Source organism: Bos mutus, chromosome 9 (genome assembly GCF_027580195.1).
Source record: "Bos mutus isolate GX-2022 chromosome 9, NWIPB_WYAK_1.1, whole genome shotgun sequence".
Taxonomy (NCBI): Eukaryota; Metazoa; Chordata; class Mammalia; order Artiodactyla; family Bovidae; genus Bos; species Bos mutus.
Window position 1 is genome coordinate 70,203,854 of NC_091625.1, and position 17,903 is coordinate 70,221,756.

At 37.5% G+C, this 17,903-nt stretch overlaps 1 long non-coding RNA gene across 1 annotated transcript; it reads right to left on the minus strand.

Annotated features, from left to right (window-relative positions):
• Window positions 1-2,024: 2,024 nt before the first annotated feature.
• Window positions 2,025-3,867, minus strand: LOC138989230 (uncharacterized). The gene is made up of 3 exons (XR_011465476.1): window positions 3,746-3,867; window positions 3,080-3,163; window positions 2,025-2,334 (listed from the first exon to the last, which is right to left on the minus strand). It is a non-coding gene; the product is annotated as an uncharacterized lncRNA (long non-coding RNA).
• Window positions 3,868-17,903: the final 14,036 nt, after the last annotated feature.

Sequence of the window (17,903 nt, forward strand, 5' to 3'; positions counted from 1 at the left end):
ATCTGCCTATGTTTTCATCTAGGAGTTTTATATTTTCCAGTCTTACATTTAGATCTTTAATCCATTTTGCATTTATTTTTGCATATGATGTTAGAGAATATTCTAATTTCATTATTTTACATGTACCTGTCTGGTTTTCCTAGTATGACTTGTTGAACAGGCAGTCTTTTTTCCTTTAGTATATTCTTGCTTCCTTTTTCATAGATTAGTTGACCATAGGTGCATGGGTTTACGTCTAGGCTTTCTATCCTGTTCTATTGATCTATATGTCTGTATCTGTTTTTGCTCTGATATCATACTGGTTTGATTAATGTAGCTTTTTAGTATACTCTGGAGTCAGAGAGCCTGATTCCTTCAGCTCCATTATTCTTTCTCAAGATTTCTTTGGCTATTCAGGGTCTTTTGTATTTTCATACAAATTTAAAAAACTTTTGCTCTAGTTCTGTGAAAAATTCCATTGGTATTTTGATAGGAATTGCATTGAATCTGTAGATTGCCTTGGGAAGTAAGGTTATTTTAACAATATTAATTCTTTCAATCCAAGAACATGACGTATTTTTCCATCTGTTTGTGTCATCTTCAATTTCTTTCATCAGTTATGTAAGCATTTTAATACCCTCTTTGAGTATTCTGCTAAATTTTGGTAAGAAGGAGAATTAACATGGACACTGTTATATTGAAAGGGAATAGGGAAGGGATTTTTTTTTAAGTAAAAGCAATTTAGAAGATTCAATTTTAAAAAAATCTTATTTAGACACTCTATGAAGTCTATGTGAAAGTTTCAAATCCCTGTAATAAAGTCCTCGTGTGTATGTGTCATCAGGCTTTGATGGACACAGTGTCTGGGCTAGTAAAACCTATGGCTTAGGTTCAGGTTTCACTATTTTTGAAGTGTCTCACAACTCCAACATTCTTCTACTACGTTTGCATTTCCTTGATTTTGGACAAGTTAATGTGTCTTAGACCAAGAGTTAACTAAAAACCTTTAAGAATAATTGTTCCAATAACTTTCCTAGTTTTTATTTTAAGAATGATGTAATTGATTGTGTGCATCCATCCTCAGTCACTGTCACATTTGACAATTTGTGACCCCATAGGCTATAGCCCGCCATGCTCCTCTGTCCATGGGATTTCCCAGGCAAGAATATTGAAGTAGGTTGCCATTTCCTTCTCTAGGGGATCTTCCCAACCCAGGGATTGAATCCTCATCCTCTTGCATTGGCAGATGGATTCTTTACCACTGAGCCATCAGGAAAGCCCCTAATGTCATTGGTTTGCACTTGGTTAAGAAGTAAACTGAGGCACATTACACTTTTTTAAGAGTTTATCTGAGCATGCGTACATATGTGTATGCTGAGAGGCTTCAGTTGTGTTCAACTCTGTGCCACCCTGCCAGTCTTCTCTGTCCATGAGATTCACCAGGCAAGAAAACTGGAATGGGTTGTCATGCCTTCCTCCAGGGAATCTTCCCAACCCAGAAATCGAACCTGCATATCTTATGTCTCCTTCTCTGGCAGGCGGGTTCTTTATCACTGGTGCTGCCTGGGAAGCCATTTATCTGAATATACATTAATTCAAATCAAGCAGCATCAAACCAAAAGTAGGTAGGAGAACCCCTCCAAAAGGAGTAAGGGGCAAGGATTTTATAGAGAGACTCTAAACCAAAGCTAAGACATGATTTGATTGGTGATAGCTTAAGCAGTGGCCTTATTTGGAAAAGCCTAGTTGGCTATTTGGGATTGGTTGCTCCTAACTTTAATTGTTTTGGATTTCAATGCATTGAGTCTGGCTTAGGTTCAGGTTCATTTATGTAGGCTGCTGAGGCAGTGGAGACACATTCGGTGTAATGGCTTTCTTGTTTAAATACTTAACAACATTATAGATATGTGTTTTGGCATCACTAGAACTATGATTTACACTATAAATATGGATCAGACTAGAATTCAAAACTCTGTGACATATCGTTCAAAAGTACACATCATATAACATCATTTCTGTAGACCATATGCTCTGAACAAAGTTTATTTATTTTAAGAATCTTCAAGAAATCCAGAACTATTGAAGCTGGGTATACTGAAAAACATACAGCATCTAACTTCCCAATTGCAGAGCTAGGGATCTAGGTCAAGAAAAGGATTACGACTATAAAAAATCTGGAAATCATTGTCATGTGCAGTTGAATTCAAGATATGGTGATCTTGGCAAAAAGCACATTCAGTTCAGTTCAGTTCAGTCACTCAGTCGTGTCCGACTCTTTGCGACCCCGTGAATTGCAGCACGCCAGGCCTCCCTGTCCATCACAAACTCCCGGAGTTCACTCAGACTCACGTCCATCTATGTTTAAAAGACATGGATACCGTTTAGAAATGTATTTTGTCACCACAATCAAAAGGCATTTCATCATGTGCTTTCTCCTTATCTTGTAGCAGGAATCATAAATATTTCTAGGTTCAGAAATCAAAAACTCAAAATCCCCCTTACAAATATGGCAGTTTACTGATATTGAAACAGAAAAGTTTGCAGTTGTTACTGTCTTCACATATTTGTTTCTTCGTGCATTATTGATTAGTTTTTATTCAAAGAGAAAACTAACTCTTTCTTTAACAATACAGAATATTTCTCACATTTACTTCTTAGTTTGGGAGGAAAAGTACAAATCCAGTTGCTGAAACTTTGTTCCTGATGGGTTTTTTTTTGTTTTTTTTAACTGATTCAGTGGACTCAACTTGATGTCTTCTGTAATGTGTTTCCCTTCATGGCTTTCTAGATGTCCTTCTGAACAGGTCTTTACATGAACTGTATTTGTTCCTGGAGAAGGTAACATGACCACACAGATTTGGTCAAAATAAAGGGCATTCCTTTAAAGGCCAACTAGAGGAGAAAGGTTTTGCTCAGCACATTTTAATTAAGATGTAACTTCCTCTCTCTCTTTCTCTCTTGCTTGCTCTCTCTCTCTTACTTATTCTTTTATCATGAAACATCAAATCATTCCTTAGGATGAGAAACTCACAGACTAAAAATGTAAGGCTTTCTTTGTGTCTGGAGGAAATTTTGTCATTTAAAATAAAATAGCTCTTACCAAGCAGTACAACCTTCCTGAGTAGTTCATTCCTGGGACTGTTTGCATTTTTTCCCAGTGAGCTGGCGTGATAGGCAGCAGAACCTATTTATAACAGGCAAGAAGAGCTATTAAACTATTTGGGCTGGGTTAAGAATAAAAGCTGCAAGTGATTGGTCAAAATTTCAAGGTGCCCCTTCCCAGCAAGTATCCGTTGCCCTTTTGGGGGAGATGTGGCTGTATGTCAGGTTTGTGACAGCTCGACTCAGGAGCAGCGTGTGATGTGAAAATGGAAACAGTTAGATTGAAACCATACATGGTGAAGTCAGAAAGATGCTCTTTCTTGACCTGTTACTGAAATATGCTGGGGTTATTTCAGTGCCTGAAGAATAAATAGAACTTGAGTACTCTGGAGGATAATGTAAAAGTATGTGAGAGGACTTTGTGAATTTTCCCAGGAAATGCCTCTCAGCCAATTATATTTTAGGTTTCACTCTGACTTTAGAAAACATTATTCCCCTGCAATAAGGTCTGAGCACTTCGGGAGTACACACAGAACTAACCTGCTTCTTTAAAGATGTGAGAGAGGTTCCTACCTAAACTCAGCATTAAAGCACAGAGGCAAAACCAAAGAAACTAAACCACAGCTAAAACCCCAAACAAGCACGAGAAGGTATTGTAAATTACTTGGTTCAGTTTAGTTCAGTCGCTCAGTCGTGTCCGACTCTTGGCGACCCCATGAATTGCAGCACGCCAGGCCTCCCTGTCTATCACCAACTCCCGGAGTTCACTCAGACTCACGTCCATCGAGTCAGTAATGCCATCCAGCCATCTCATCCTCTGTCTTCCCCTTCTCCTTCTGCCCCCAATCCCTCCCAGCATCAGAGTCTTTTCCAATGAGTCAACTCTTCGCATGAGGTGGCCAAAGTCCTGGAGTTTCAGCTTTAGCATCATTCCCTCCAAAGAACACCCAGGACTGATCTCCTTTAGAATGGACTGGTTGGATCTCCTTGCAGTCCAAGGGACTCTCAAGAGTCTTCTCCAACACCACAGTTCAAAAGCATCAATTCTTCGGCACTCAGCCTTCTTCACAGTCCAACTCTCACATCCATACATGACCACAGGAAAAACCATAGCCTTGACGAGACGGACCTTTGTTGGCAAAGTAATGTCTCTGCTTTTCAATATGCTATCTAGGTTGGTCATAACTTTTCTTCCAAGGCGTAAGCGTCTTTTAATTTCATGGCTGCAGTCACCATCTGTAGTGATTTTGGAGCCCCCCAAAATAAAGTCTGACACTGTTTCCACTGTTTCCCCATCTATTTGCCATGAAGTGATGGGACCAGATGCCATGATCTTAGTTTTCTGAATGTTGAGCTTTAAGCCAACTTTTTCACTCTCCACTTTCACTTTCATCAAGAGGCTTTTTATTTCCTCTTCACTTTTCTGCCATAAGGGTGGTGTCATCTGCATATCTGAGGTTATTGATATTTCTCCCAGCAATCTTGATTCCAGCTTGTGCTTCTTCCAGCCCAGCATTTCTCCTGATGTACTCTGCACAGAAGTTAAATAAGCAGGGTGACAATATACAGCCTTGACATACTCCTTTTCCTATTTGGAACCAGTCTGTTGTTCCATGTCCAGTTCTAACTGTTGCTTCCTGACCTGCATATAGGTTTCTCAAGAGGCAGGTCAAGTGGTCTGGTATTCCTATCTCTTTCAGGATTTTCCACAGTTTATTGTGATCCACACAGTCAAAGGCATTGGCATAGTCAATGGACAGAAATGGTATGGACCTAACAGAAGGAGAAAATATTAAGAAGAAGTGGCATGAATACACAGAAGAACTGTACAAAAAAGAGCTTCACGACCCAGATAATCATGATGGTGTCATGACTAACTAGAACCAGACATCCTGGAATGTGAAGTCATGTGGGCCTTAGAAAGCATCACTACGAACAAAGCTAGTGGAGGTGATGGAATTCCAGTGGAGCTATTCCAAATCCTGAAAGATGATGCTGTGAAAGTGCTGCACTCAATGTGCCAGCAAATTTGGAAAACTCAGCAGTGGCCACAGGACTGGAAAAGGTCAGTTTTCACACCAATCCCAAAGAAAGGCAATGCCAAAGAATGCTCAAACTACCACACAATTGCACTCATCTCACATGCTAGTAAAGTAATGCTCAAAATTCTCCAAGCCAGGCTTCAGCAATATGTGAACTGTGAACTTCCAGATGTTCAAGCTGGATTTAGAAAAGGCAGAGGAACCAGAGATCAAATTGCCAACATCCTCTGGATCATCGAAAAAGCAAGAGAGTTCCAGGAAAACATCTATTTCTGCTTTATTGACTATGCCAAATTACTTGGTAAGTAGTGATAAACTACCCAGAATCATAGATTATTTGACCTGGGCAGGATACTAAAAACCCTTTAGTCCAAACTCTTCTTTAGATGGAGAAAAAAAGAAAAAAATAATGAAAATAACCTCATAACCTAGCCATTTATAGCAAAACTGGCATCACTTCTCATGGCTTCCTATCTCCCAGTCCAAGAGTGCCCTTCTTAGGGAAATGCAAATCAATAGCAAAAGTTGACAAATAGAAAGCCTCTCTACAAGGTTTTGGAGTAATGAAGTCTATTGGAACTCCTTGACTTGTCAAGCCCATGACCCCTGGGCTGTGTAGCAGCCAGAAATAAGCCTCAGCATCTTGGTATTACAAGCACTTATGTTTATCTTGTTTGATTACTCCCAGGAAGAATAAAGAAGGTGGATATTTTCAGGAACATATAGCTATTCAAACTAAAAGGGGGATGGCGCTGGTATTGTGAAAAAATAAAGACAAAGGTTTAGGCAGTTAAGAAAGATCACTGATCAGAGGAGTCAGTCTTCTCTGCATTTTTAGCTTTATTTATGAAACATTGAGATGTTCTCTTTTAATTATATTAGCATTTAATACTGTGAGAATTGGTCTGTTTTCCTATAACCTGCCTTCTTAGCTAAGCCTTTTCTGTTGTTTAGTCACTAAGTTGTGTCCGACTCTTTGTGATCCCATGGACTGTAGCCCATCAGGCTCCTCTGTGCATGGGATTTTTCAGGCAAAAATACTGGAGTGGGTTGCCATTTCCTTCTCCAGGGGACTGAACCCACATCTCCTGCATTGCTGGTGGATTCTTTGCTTCCTTATTTCCTAGCAAAATTCTATATGAGAAATATACTTCCTCTCTATGAGAGTGTGTATTTAAATTGGTAATTTCAGCTCTCATGCAGACACAGACTTATTTATGTCTGTGAGAATCTCAGCATCCAAGAAGCACATCCTACTGGAGGATAATTCTTGTTACTGGTTTCATCTTGTTTTCATGCCAAGGGACAACAGAGAGGAACTTTTCTTCTAATGTCACATTGATAAACCATCCGACTTACACTAGAAAGCAATTATTGTAGTTAAATCAAGTTGTGTTATGAATTTGAGACTTAACTCTGAAAGTCTTTCCTAAGCTTTCCTTTTCAGTACCTAAATGGAAGAAACACCTTTAGAAGAAAAGTGAAAGGAAAATCTGGATCAAGCTTTCCGTTACTCTGGGTTTTATCTTAGCAGGTTTTTGAGTGGATCAAGTGAAATAATATATACAAAGTTAAAACTATTATTATAGATTTTAAACATTAACTTGCTGAAGTTTATTTTATTTGATAATATTAAAATATTTAAAGGGATAAAATGTATCACATAATTATAAGGACACATTTGTCACGTTAGCCACTGGCCTGTGTGTGTCTATCAATGATTTCACATCATCTTCTCAACCCTATGGGAGTAACTACTATTTCTGTTTTGAAATGTGAAAATTAAGGCTCAAAAAAGTCATGCAACTCATATATGGCAGGTCCACAGATCTTATGACTCTGGAATATATGCTTCTGACCGTTTGGTTCTACTCCCTAAAATTAAACTGCTACTTTTCATTGTATCACAGAAAAACTTAGGAGATAACTTTGTAAATTTACTGATCATGTGCTAATTTTATCAGATTCTAGTAGGTTTTGTTTGGTTGTCTTTTTTTTTAATGAAAAATTTTAAATATTTAAACTATCCTGTTTTTTTATGAAGAGAAATCAGAACAAAGCAGATTGTCAGCAACTGGCAAGAATCAGTGATTCATGTGAGAGACTATTATCTCTGGTGATAATAGAGACTGCTGGGCTAAGAGCCTAGTGACAGGAATCTGCCTTATCCAGGCTGTGAGATTTATGTAAACAATATTACTGAAATACATTGTCTACTATTCCTTTCTACCTCTAAAATTCTATGGTTCTCTTGTAGAACCTTCCATTGGAACATCTGACTATTTCTTTAAACGGCGTATGTAGTTTAAATTACAGGGGGAAAAAATAGTGGTATCAATATAGAATTAAATGCACATATTCCATATTCCACGAAACATTATTTCTCAGAAAAAAACTAGCAGCGAACTGATAGTAAAATGACCAAGGTAAAAATATAAAAATATAATATTATAAGACAATCTGATAACTACAAGGGTGGTGTAAGAAGAGACAAATTTACCTAATGGAGAAAGTGAGGCTTGATTTTAGGGAATGGATTTTGAGCATCTCTTCTCCATAGTCATTTCCTAACGGCAGCTTTAGTGCAGGGTCAATGCTTTGGAGTTTGTTTAGCTTATAGTTACCCTGAAAGTGTTCTGCCTCGAGGGTTAAGTCATTTAAAACTTCAGCCCAATTCTACTGACTGTACATTCTGTTCTTTTTATTTTTCTATCAGTCTCCTCATTTCATAAATCTAGAGTTCAGTTCAGTCGCTCAGTCGTGTCCAACTCTTTGCGACCCCATGAATTGCAGCACGCCAGGCCTCCCTGTCCATCACCAACTCCCGGAGTTCATTCAAACTCATGTCCATCGAGTCGGTGATGCCATCCAGCCATCTCATCCTCTGTCGTCCCCTTCTCCTCCTGCCCCCAATCCTTCCCAGCATCAGAGTCTTTTCCAATGAGTCAACTCTTCGCATGAGGTGGCCAAAGTATTGGAGTTTCAGCTTTAGCATCAGTCGTTCCAGAGAACACCCAGGACTGATCTCCTTTAGAATGGACTGGTTGGATCTCCTTGCAGTCCAAAGGACTCTCAAGAATCTTCTCCAACACCACAGTTCAAAAGTATTCAGATGTAATCATGGGAAATAACTGTTTAACAGAAGAAATTGAAAACATTTTCAGCTACTTGTTTACAGATCACCCATTCACAAACAAACACCATGTTTTAAATGGGAGTGGTGGTAGTTGTGGTGGTATCACTGCCTTTTATATAAAAAAAAAAAGTATGTTATTACAGCTAAATTGTTAAAACACAACAAAAAATTGTGAAAAAACTCAAGACTACCTAAGAAAGTGTCTTAGATACACTTCCTTTGTGGGAAAAATAAAAAGAATACACTTTTTTTTTCTCATAGCAAATCCAGACTAGATTGAAATACTGAGTCTACCAGGAAGCTATTCCTAATGCAGACAATATGAAAAGATCTGGAATGTCACTATAATAATTTCAGGTGGTAAATAAATATTCTTTATGGATTTCTGGCTTTCTCCTAAGATAACTGAAAACCCAGAAATATACCCTAACAATTTAACTTATTATGTAAAACATATCCAGGTTTGGTACATCTAGGAAAAGTCAGGGATATAGAGAAAGATTCTTCCCTTAAGCAGCAATGCTCTCAACATTCACCCAGAGGGTTGTCCTATTATAAACATCACATGTCCTCCAAAGCTAAAGAATATTTAATCATGTGGGTTAATTAAAATATAAAGTTTCCCTTTCCATTGCCCATTTTTTTCTACTACTATCCATCCCGTATCATTTGCATATTTCAGTTGGCATTTTTTTCATTTTTCTCTAATCCTTTAGAATTCCGCATTTTTAAAAGCTCATAATGTAAACAGTCTACCTTTTTCATGAATGTTCTGTGCCTACCTTCATACAGCATATCCCAGCACTTCCATTAGTGAAAGGTAACTAAAACTAAAGAAGGAAGCAATATTTCCAATCACCATGCCCACAGCTTGGGCAGCTGTCATTCAAGTGTCTGGTAATACCTGTTAAGGCTGTTGAGCAAGTATATCTTCTACAGCAGAGGGCATGAAATTAAATAGCAAGATCCTCTGGGAGAATGTATTTAAAGTTTAACATAGAACATGTCAGGACAGCTATGTTCTGTCCAATAGCAGCTCTGGATTTTTATTAAGGAAACATTCAGGAATTTATTATGACTGTTGTTTAAGATAATAAAAAATAACTTCTTTTCCACCTTCATCACTATAGCAAACTAGTTCAGGACAGTTAGACACTCAGATTAGACACACACACACACACACACACATTATTTCAGAAATAGTAAATAAACAACAGCAGATATCCTGTAGAACATAGGGCATAAATTACTTAGCCCTGGTTAGCTACCCAGAATCAAAAGTGAAACCAGAACCTAGGGGCATGTATTACTACTAAATATGCAATGATAAAATGGCACCTCTTGCTCTGAAATGTTTTAATTTAACACAATAAGGACTTGTGTAGACATGATGCTTGAAACTTATCCTATATTTCTGGGTTCAATTACTGCATATGCCAATTGCAGATATTTTTTCTGTTTGTGGGCAGTGAGTTTGTGCAGCTCTCTTTTTGCCCTTATTTGTTAGAGAGTTTCAGCTTATAAATAGATCATCTCTGCTAGAAAATAAGAGGGTCATTAGGATCAATTTCTAAATGAAGAATACTACATTTTATTCATTTCGTACACACAGAAACACAAAGTAAAACACAAAAGCACACATAAAAGTTTTCTTAAAACATCCAGTTATTTCTTACATTTTTAGACCTAAATCTGCTAAGAATGTTTCAGGACCTTTCATGCTAAGGTTGAGAACCAGTTGAATTAGGGAATTCCTAATTCTCTTAGCAAAATGAGAATCTTGTGACTAAGCCAAGAAGGTAGTTTTTCTAGTACTAATGCCATGGACAGCTTTGCTCTTGGTATCACATTGCATCTCAGGAGCCTCTACCCTTCACCTAGCAGCAATAACTTAATGAAGGAAGCTTGTACCTACAAAGAAAACACAGAGTAGGTTTGCAAATCATGATAATGTTATGTGTATGTTGTACTGGATATCACTCACCAAGAATTCCACACACATTTCATTTTTAGGACGGGAAATTTCTATTTAGTCTATGGCTTTTTATGTGACTGTCAGCCAGTTCCTTACTCAGAAGCTGATGATGGCTTATTTTTCTATCTTGATTATTTTCTTGGGATTTTTGGCCATCCTGTTTAGGCTCCTGCTGCTGCTGGCAGGTGGGTCTCATCAGCATCCAAGTGATGCAGAATTGAGATGCTTCATAAATGACTGCCCGAGGAGATTTGACACATTTTTGTAGAATTTTTTTTGAAAAGATTCTTGCCACATTTGCCTGAAGTCTTTTTAAAAATATGTTTCTTTTCACATATGAGACTAATTTTGCTCATTGCTTATGAATATTACTTATAGTTGGCTTTTATCCCTTATTCCCTATATCACACAGTAAAAGTTTCATAATGTGCAAGTGTAAAGACTTGTTGCTATGGACTGAAGGCATGTCTTCAACTCCTCCATCTATACATTGAAAACGTAACTCCCAGTGTGACAGCATTTGGAAATGGGTTCTTGGGGAGATAATTAGGCTTAAATGAGGTCATGAAGATGGGGCTCTCATTATGAAATTAGTGCCCTTACCAGGAGAGACACCACAGAACACACTTTCTCTCTCTCTCTCTTACCCCTGCTCCCTGCCATGTGAGGACAGAGGGGAAGACATACATTCATAAGCCATAAAGAGAGTTCTCACCAGAAATCAAACCTTGCTGGACCTTAATATTGAATTTTTCAGCATCCAGAACAAAATTTATTTCTGTTGTTTAAGCTACCTCGTCTATAGTGTTTTATCATGATAGCCCACGCTGACTAAAACACTTGTCGTACAGCAAATATCAATATAAATATGATTGGTCAGTTTGATTTATAAAGTAGTCAAGCTTAGTCATCCATTTAAGAATCCACTTGCAGTTAACTGCACAAAATCAAGAGGTTTTATTTGTAGGGTAATTTACCATATTTGTTGTTCAGTGGCTCAGTCATGTCCAACTCTTTGCAACCCCATGGACTGCCATACACCAGGCCTTCCTGTCTATCACCATCTCCTGGAGCTTGCTCAAACTCATGTCCATTGAGTCAGTGATGCCATCCAACCATCTCATCCTCTGTTATCCCCTTCTCCTCCTGCTTTCAATCTTTCCCAGCATCAGGGTCTTTTCTAAAGAGTCGACTCTTCACATCATGTAGCCAAAGTATTGGAGCTTCAGTTTCAGCATCAGTCCTTCCTATGAATATTCAGGGTTGATTTCCTTTAGGATTGACTGGCTTGATCTCCTTGTAATTCCAGGGAGTCTCAAGACTCTTCTCCAACACCACAGTTCAAAAGCATCAATTCTCTAGTGTGCAGCCTTCTTTATGGTCCAACTCTCATATCCATATCATTTTATGTCCCCCTAACACTTTTAGAGGGTTTTCTGTGGTGTCTCAGCAGTAGAGAATTCACCTGCAAAGCAGGAGAGTGCCTGCAAAACAGGAGACATGGGTTCAATGAAATTAAAAGACGTTTACTCCTTGGAAGGAAAGTTATGACCAACCTAGACAGCATATTAAAAAGCAGAGACATTACTTTGCCAACAAAGGTCCGTCTAGTCAAGGCTATGGTTTTTCTAGTGGTCATGTATGGATGTGAGAGTTGGACTGTGAAGAAAGCTGAGCGCCAAAGGATTGATGCTTTTGTTGGTTTTTTTTTTTTTTCACATTTATTTTTATTTATTTTAAATTTTATTTTATTTTTAACTTTACATAATTGTATTAGTTTTTGCCAAATATCAAAATGAATCCACCACAGGTATACATGTGTTCCCCATCCTGAACCCTCCTCCCTCCTCCCTCCCCATACCATCCCTCTGGGTCATCCCAGTGCACTAGCCCCAAGCATCCAGTATCGTGCATCGAACCTGGACTGGCATCTCGTTTCATACATGATATTTTACGTGTTTCAATGCCATTCTCCCAAATCTTCCCACCCTCTCCCTCTCCCACAGAGTCCATAAGACTGTTCTATACATCAGTGTCTCTTTTGCTGTCTCGTACACAGGGTTATTGTTACCCTCTTTCTAAATTCCATATATATGAGTTAGTATACTGTATTGGTGTTTTTCCTTCTGGCTTAGTTCACTCTGTATAATAGGCTCCAGTTTCATCCACCTCATTAGAACTGATTCAAATGTATTCTTTTTAATGGCTGAGTAATACTCCATTGTGTATATGTTCCATAGCTTTCTTATCCATTCATCTGCTGATGGACATCTAGGTTGCTTCCATGTCCTGGCTATTATAAACAGTGCTCCGATGAACATTGGGGTACACGTGTCTCTTTCCCTTCTGGTTTCCTCAGTGTGTATGCCCAGCAGTGGGATTGCTGGATCATAAGGCAGTTCTATTTCCAGTTTTTAAGGAGTCTCCACACTGTTCTCCATAGTGGCTGTACTAGTTTGCATTCCCACCAACAGTGTAAGAGGGTTCCCTTTTCTCCACACCCTCTCCAGCATTTATTATTTGTAGACTTTTGGATTGCAGCCATTCTGACTGGTGTGAAATGGTACCTCATAGTGGTTTTGATTTGCATTTCTCTGATAATGAGTGATGTTGAGCATCTTTTCATGTGTTTGTTAGCCATCTGTATGTCTTCTTTGGAGAAATGTCTATTTAGTTCTTTGGCCCATTTTTTGATTGGGTCATTTATTTTTCTGGAGTTGAGCTGTAGGAGTTGCTTGTATATTTTTGAGATTAGTTGCTTGTCAGTTGCTTCATTTGCTATTATTTTCTCCCATTCTGAAGGCTGTCTTTTCACCTTGCTAATAGTTTCCTTTGATGTGCAGAAGCTTTTAAGGTTAATTAGGTCCCATTTGTTTATTTTTGCTTTTATTTCCAATATTCTGGGCGGTGGGTCATAGAGGATCCTGCTGTGATGTATGTCAGAGAGTGTTTTGCCTATGTTCTCCTTTAGGAGTTTTATAGTTTCTGGTCTTATGTTCAGATCTTTAATCCATTTTGAGTTTATTTTTGTGTATGGTGTTAGAAAGTGTTCTAGTTTCATTCTTTTACAAGTGGTTGACCAGATTTCCCAGCACCACTTGTTAAAGAGATTGTCTTTAATCCATTGTATATTCTTGCCTCCTTTGTCAAAGATAAGGTGTCCATATGTGCGTGGATTTATCTCTGGGCTTTCTATTTTGTTCCACTGATCTATATTTCTGTCTTTGTGCCAGTACCATACTGTCTTGATAACTGTGGCTTTGTAGTAGAGCCTGAAGTCAGGTAGGTTGATTCCTCCAGTTCCATTCTTCTTTCTCAAGATAGCTTTGGCTATTCAAGGTTTTTTGTATTTCCATACAAATTGTGAAATTATTTGTTCTAGCTCTGTGAAGAATACCATTGGTAGCTTGATAGGGATTGCATTGAATCTATAAATTGCTTTGGGTAGTATACTCATTTTCACTATATTGATTCTTCCAATCCATGAACATGGTATATTTCTCCATCTATTAGTGTCCTCTTTGATTTCTTTTTCACCAGTGTTTTATAGTTTTCTATATACAGGTCTTTAGTTTCTTTAGGTAGATATATTCCTAAGTATTTTATTCTTTCCGTTGCAATGGTGAATGGAATTGTTTCCTTAATTTCTCTTTCTGTTTTCTCATTATTAGTGTATAAGGAATGCAAGGGATTTCTGTGTGTTGATTTTATATCCTGCAACTTTACTATAGTCATTGATTAGTTCTAGTAATTTTCTGGTGGAGTCTTTAGGGTTTTCTATGTAGAGGATCATGTCATCTGCAAATAGTGAGAGTTTTACTTCTTCTTTTCCAATTTGATTCCTTTTATTTCTTTCTTTTTTTTTTTAATTTTATTTTTAAACTTTACATAATTGTATTAGTTTTGCCAAATATCAAAATGAATCCATCACAGGTATACATGTGCTCCCCATCCTGAATCCTTTTATTTCTTTTTCTGCTCTGATTGCTGTGGCCAAAACTTCCAAAACTATGTTGAATAGTAATGGTGAAAGTGGGCACCCTTGTCTTGTTCCTGACTTTAGAGGAAATGCTTTCAATTTTTCACCATTGAGGATAATGTTTGCTGTGGGTTTGTCATATATAGCTTTTATTATGTTGAGGTATGTTCCTTCTATTCCTGCTTTCTGGAGAGTTTTTATCATAAATGAATGTTGAATTTTGTCAAAGGCTTTCTCTGCATCTATTGAGATAATCATATGGTTTTTATTTTTCAATTTGTTAATGTGGTGTATTACATTGATTGATTTGCGGATATTGAAGAATCCTTGCATCCCTGGGATAAAGCCCACTTGGTCATGGTGTATGATCTTTTTAATGTGTTGTTGGATTCTTATTGCTAGAATTTTGTTAAGAATTTTTGCATCTATGTTCATCAGTGATATTGGCCTGTAGTTTTCTTTTTTTGTGGGATCTTTTTCAGGTTTTGATATTAGGGTGATGGTGGCCTCATAGAATGAGTTTGGAAGTTTACCTTCCTCTGCAATTTTCTGGAAGAGTTTGAGCAGGATAGGTGTTAGCTCTTCTCTAAATTTTTGGTAGAATTCAGCTATGAAGCCGTCTGGACCTGGGCTTTTGTTTGCTGGAAGATTTTTGATTACAGTTTCAATTTCCGTGCTTGTGATGGGTCTGTTAAGATTTTCTATTTTTTCCTGGTCCAGTTTTGGAAAGTTGTACTTTTCTAAGAATTTGTCCATTTCTTCCACATTGTCCATTTTATTGGCATATAATTGTTGATAAAACAGTTAGCTCAATTTTTTAAAGAATGATTTAATAATTTCTTTTTTTAATCTGTTGGTTTAATGCACTTGCTTTTATTATGTTTTGGAGAAGGCAATGGCAACCCACTCCAGTACTCTTGCCTGGAAAATCCCATGGATGGAGGAGCCTGGTAGGCTGCAGTCCATGGGGTTGCGAAGAGTCAGACATGACTGAGCAACTTCACTTTTACTTTTCACTTTCATGCCCTGGAGAAGGAAATGGCAACCCACTCCAGTGTTCTTGCCTGGTGAATCCCAGAGACGGGGAACCCTGGTGGGCTGCTGTCTGTGGGGTTGCACAGAGTTGGACACGACTGAAGCGACTTAGCAGATTATTATGTTTACTGATTTATAACATCATACTTTGGTTTTATTTTCCATACAAACATTTTGTTTGTTATTTGTCCTATTTTTTTGCATTTCGTTTGATTAAAATTTTTTTTAAATATGCCTTTATTTCCTTCACTCATTTGGAAACTAGAGATTATAATTCGTTTCATTTAGTGGACGCTTGTTAAATTTGATGCTATGCAAACTATATAAATAAGTATACATTTTTCTAACAAAGTTCAAAGTTATTCAAAATGTCTATGCTTCTCCTGTGAATGATATGATCTCAGTTTGTTTTATCTATCTATTCACACAACACCTAATCCCATAATCACCCTTTTTAACTATTATATACAATTTTATCTATCAGTTTGAAACTAGCAAATACATTTAAGCTTTTACAATCTAAATTTTTTTAATTTACCCTTATTCTTGAATGATAGTTTAATTAAGTATAGAATTCTAATTGAAGATCAATTTCAATATCTAGAAGATATTCCTCCATTATTTTACCCAGGCTATTGTTACTGATAAGGTTTGTTCTCTCTTTCTGAATGTTTTGCACTTTTAGTTAATCCTTTTTTTCTTTCCTTTTAAAGAAGAATTTTATTTTTTTCTTGAAACACTGTATGCTTCTAATGTGTTTAGATGTGGATTTATTTCTATCATTTCTACATTTTATATGGTGTGCTTTCAATATCAAAACTCGTATCTTTTTATCTAGTAGTTACCACATCAATAGCCCTTTAGTCAGTAATCCTGATTCTCATATTGACAACACATTGATTAGTTTATGTTCTCTCCAGGTGAGTGAAAAATGAAAGTGTTATTTGCTCAGTTAGGTCTAACTCTTTGTGGCCCCATGGACTGCAGCCCACCAGGCTCCTCTGTCCATGGACTTCTTGAGGCAATACTGGAGTGGGTAGCCAGTCCCTTCTCCAGGAAATCTTCCCAACCCAAGAATCAAACCCAGGTCTCCTGCATTGCAGGCAGATTCTTTACTGCCTGAGCCACCAGGAAAGCCCCACTCTACCTGAGTAATTGTGCTAAATTTGGAAAACAAGCCATTATTCTGTAGGGGCCTGTCTCAATGTGAAAATAAACTATGTTTACCATCATTTGTGGTAGGTTGTTACAATAATGGTCCTAGTGAATGATACTCAAGTGTCCATACCCTTATGTAGTCCCTTCCACATTGACATTGATTGGGCTTGGACTTTTGACTTGCTCTGCCTAATTGATTCTCAGTAAATATGACATAATCAGAATCTTAATACATGCTTGTGCGCTGGGGCTGGCCCTGTGGAAACCCTGAGATAGCCATGTCATAAGGACTCATAGTCTAGCACTTCTCCTAAGATGATCTAAGTCAACCCTCTAGGTGAATGTAGTCATAGGCAAAATGAGAAGCACCACAAAGCCATCATTCAGAAGTATGAAAAATAATAAATTCTTGTTGTTTTAGGATACTGAGTTTTTGAATGGAACAATAGTTAGCTAATACAATGTCTGACATTTTTAACCTTTCTTTCCCCAATTGTATGTTCCAAATTCCATACAGACTTTTTTATACCTAGTTGAGATGATGGCATACATACAAACTATTCAATCCTTTGTTCCTTATGCCTAGTTATTCCCAGGGTATGTATGATATCCAGGGTCTCAAATTGTGGATGAAAGGCGAGAACAGATTAAATATATAAATAAAATAGTTTCTTAGGGCTGTGAAAGAAGATAGTGTTTTTGTGGGTAGAATAGTGTCCATTAGAGAATGCCAATGCTCTGAAAAAAACAACAAGCAGATGTTGGTAGGTAAAGCAGAGACTGTGAATCATGCTTACTGTCTGAATTTTCCTTCCCAATGGGATGAAGTCCAAATTTTACATGGAAAAGACGCATGATTGCCTTTCATTGCACAAAGAGCTTCAAGTCATACTTCCTTGGAAGCCATTTGACTTCAAAGATAAACTTCAAGTTAGTCATTTGCTGGCTTTAAATCAGGCAGGGTAGATTTTGTGGTTTACAAGCAACCAGCCTCCTGATTGAGTTCAAGCCAAACATTTGCAAAGGGTGTCCCAGGTTGCCTTAAGGGCAGACCCTTAAAAGCAGACCCTCCTCATTTTTTATTAACAGTGTGTCTGCCTCTCTTTGGCTCAAGATTATTCCAGTTTGGGCTAAAAAATGTATTCCAGGAACTGAGTAAATTTTATCAAAATAAAGAGAGAAGCAATCTTTTACTGAGAGCTTGATCATTTCTGGGGAACCTGTTGAGGAAGTATAGAAGCTAAGCTGAGTTATGCCCACTCAACCTAAAGGCTCTTTATTTTTAAGAAATACTTTTATAAAAATCTGATGTTTAGAGATGAAGTCTATAAATTTGTTTGGAATACGATTTTAAGAAATTTTCTCTACCAAAGTAAGCAATTTGATTATCATTTTTGAGGAAACACCAGAGGTTATTAAAGAAGAGAAATGCATAATGAGAACTGGGACATTTTTCTATTTTTTTCCCCATGCATTGTGTTTAGGATAACCCTAGTG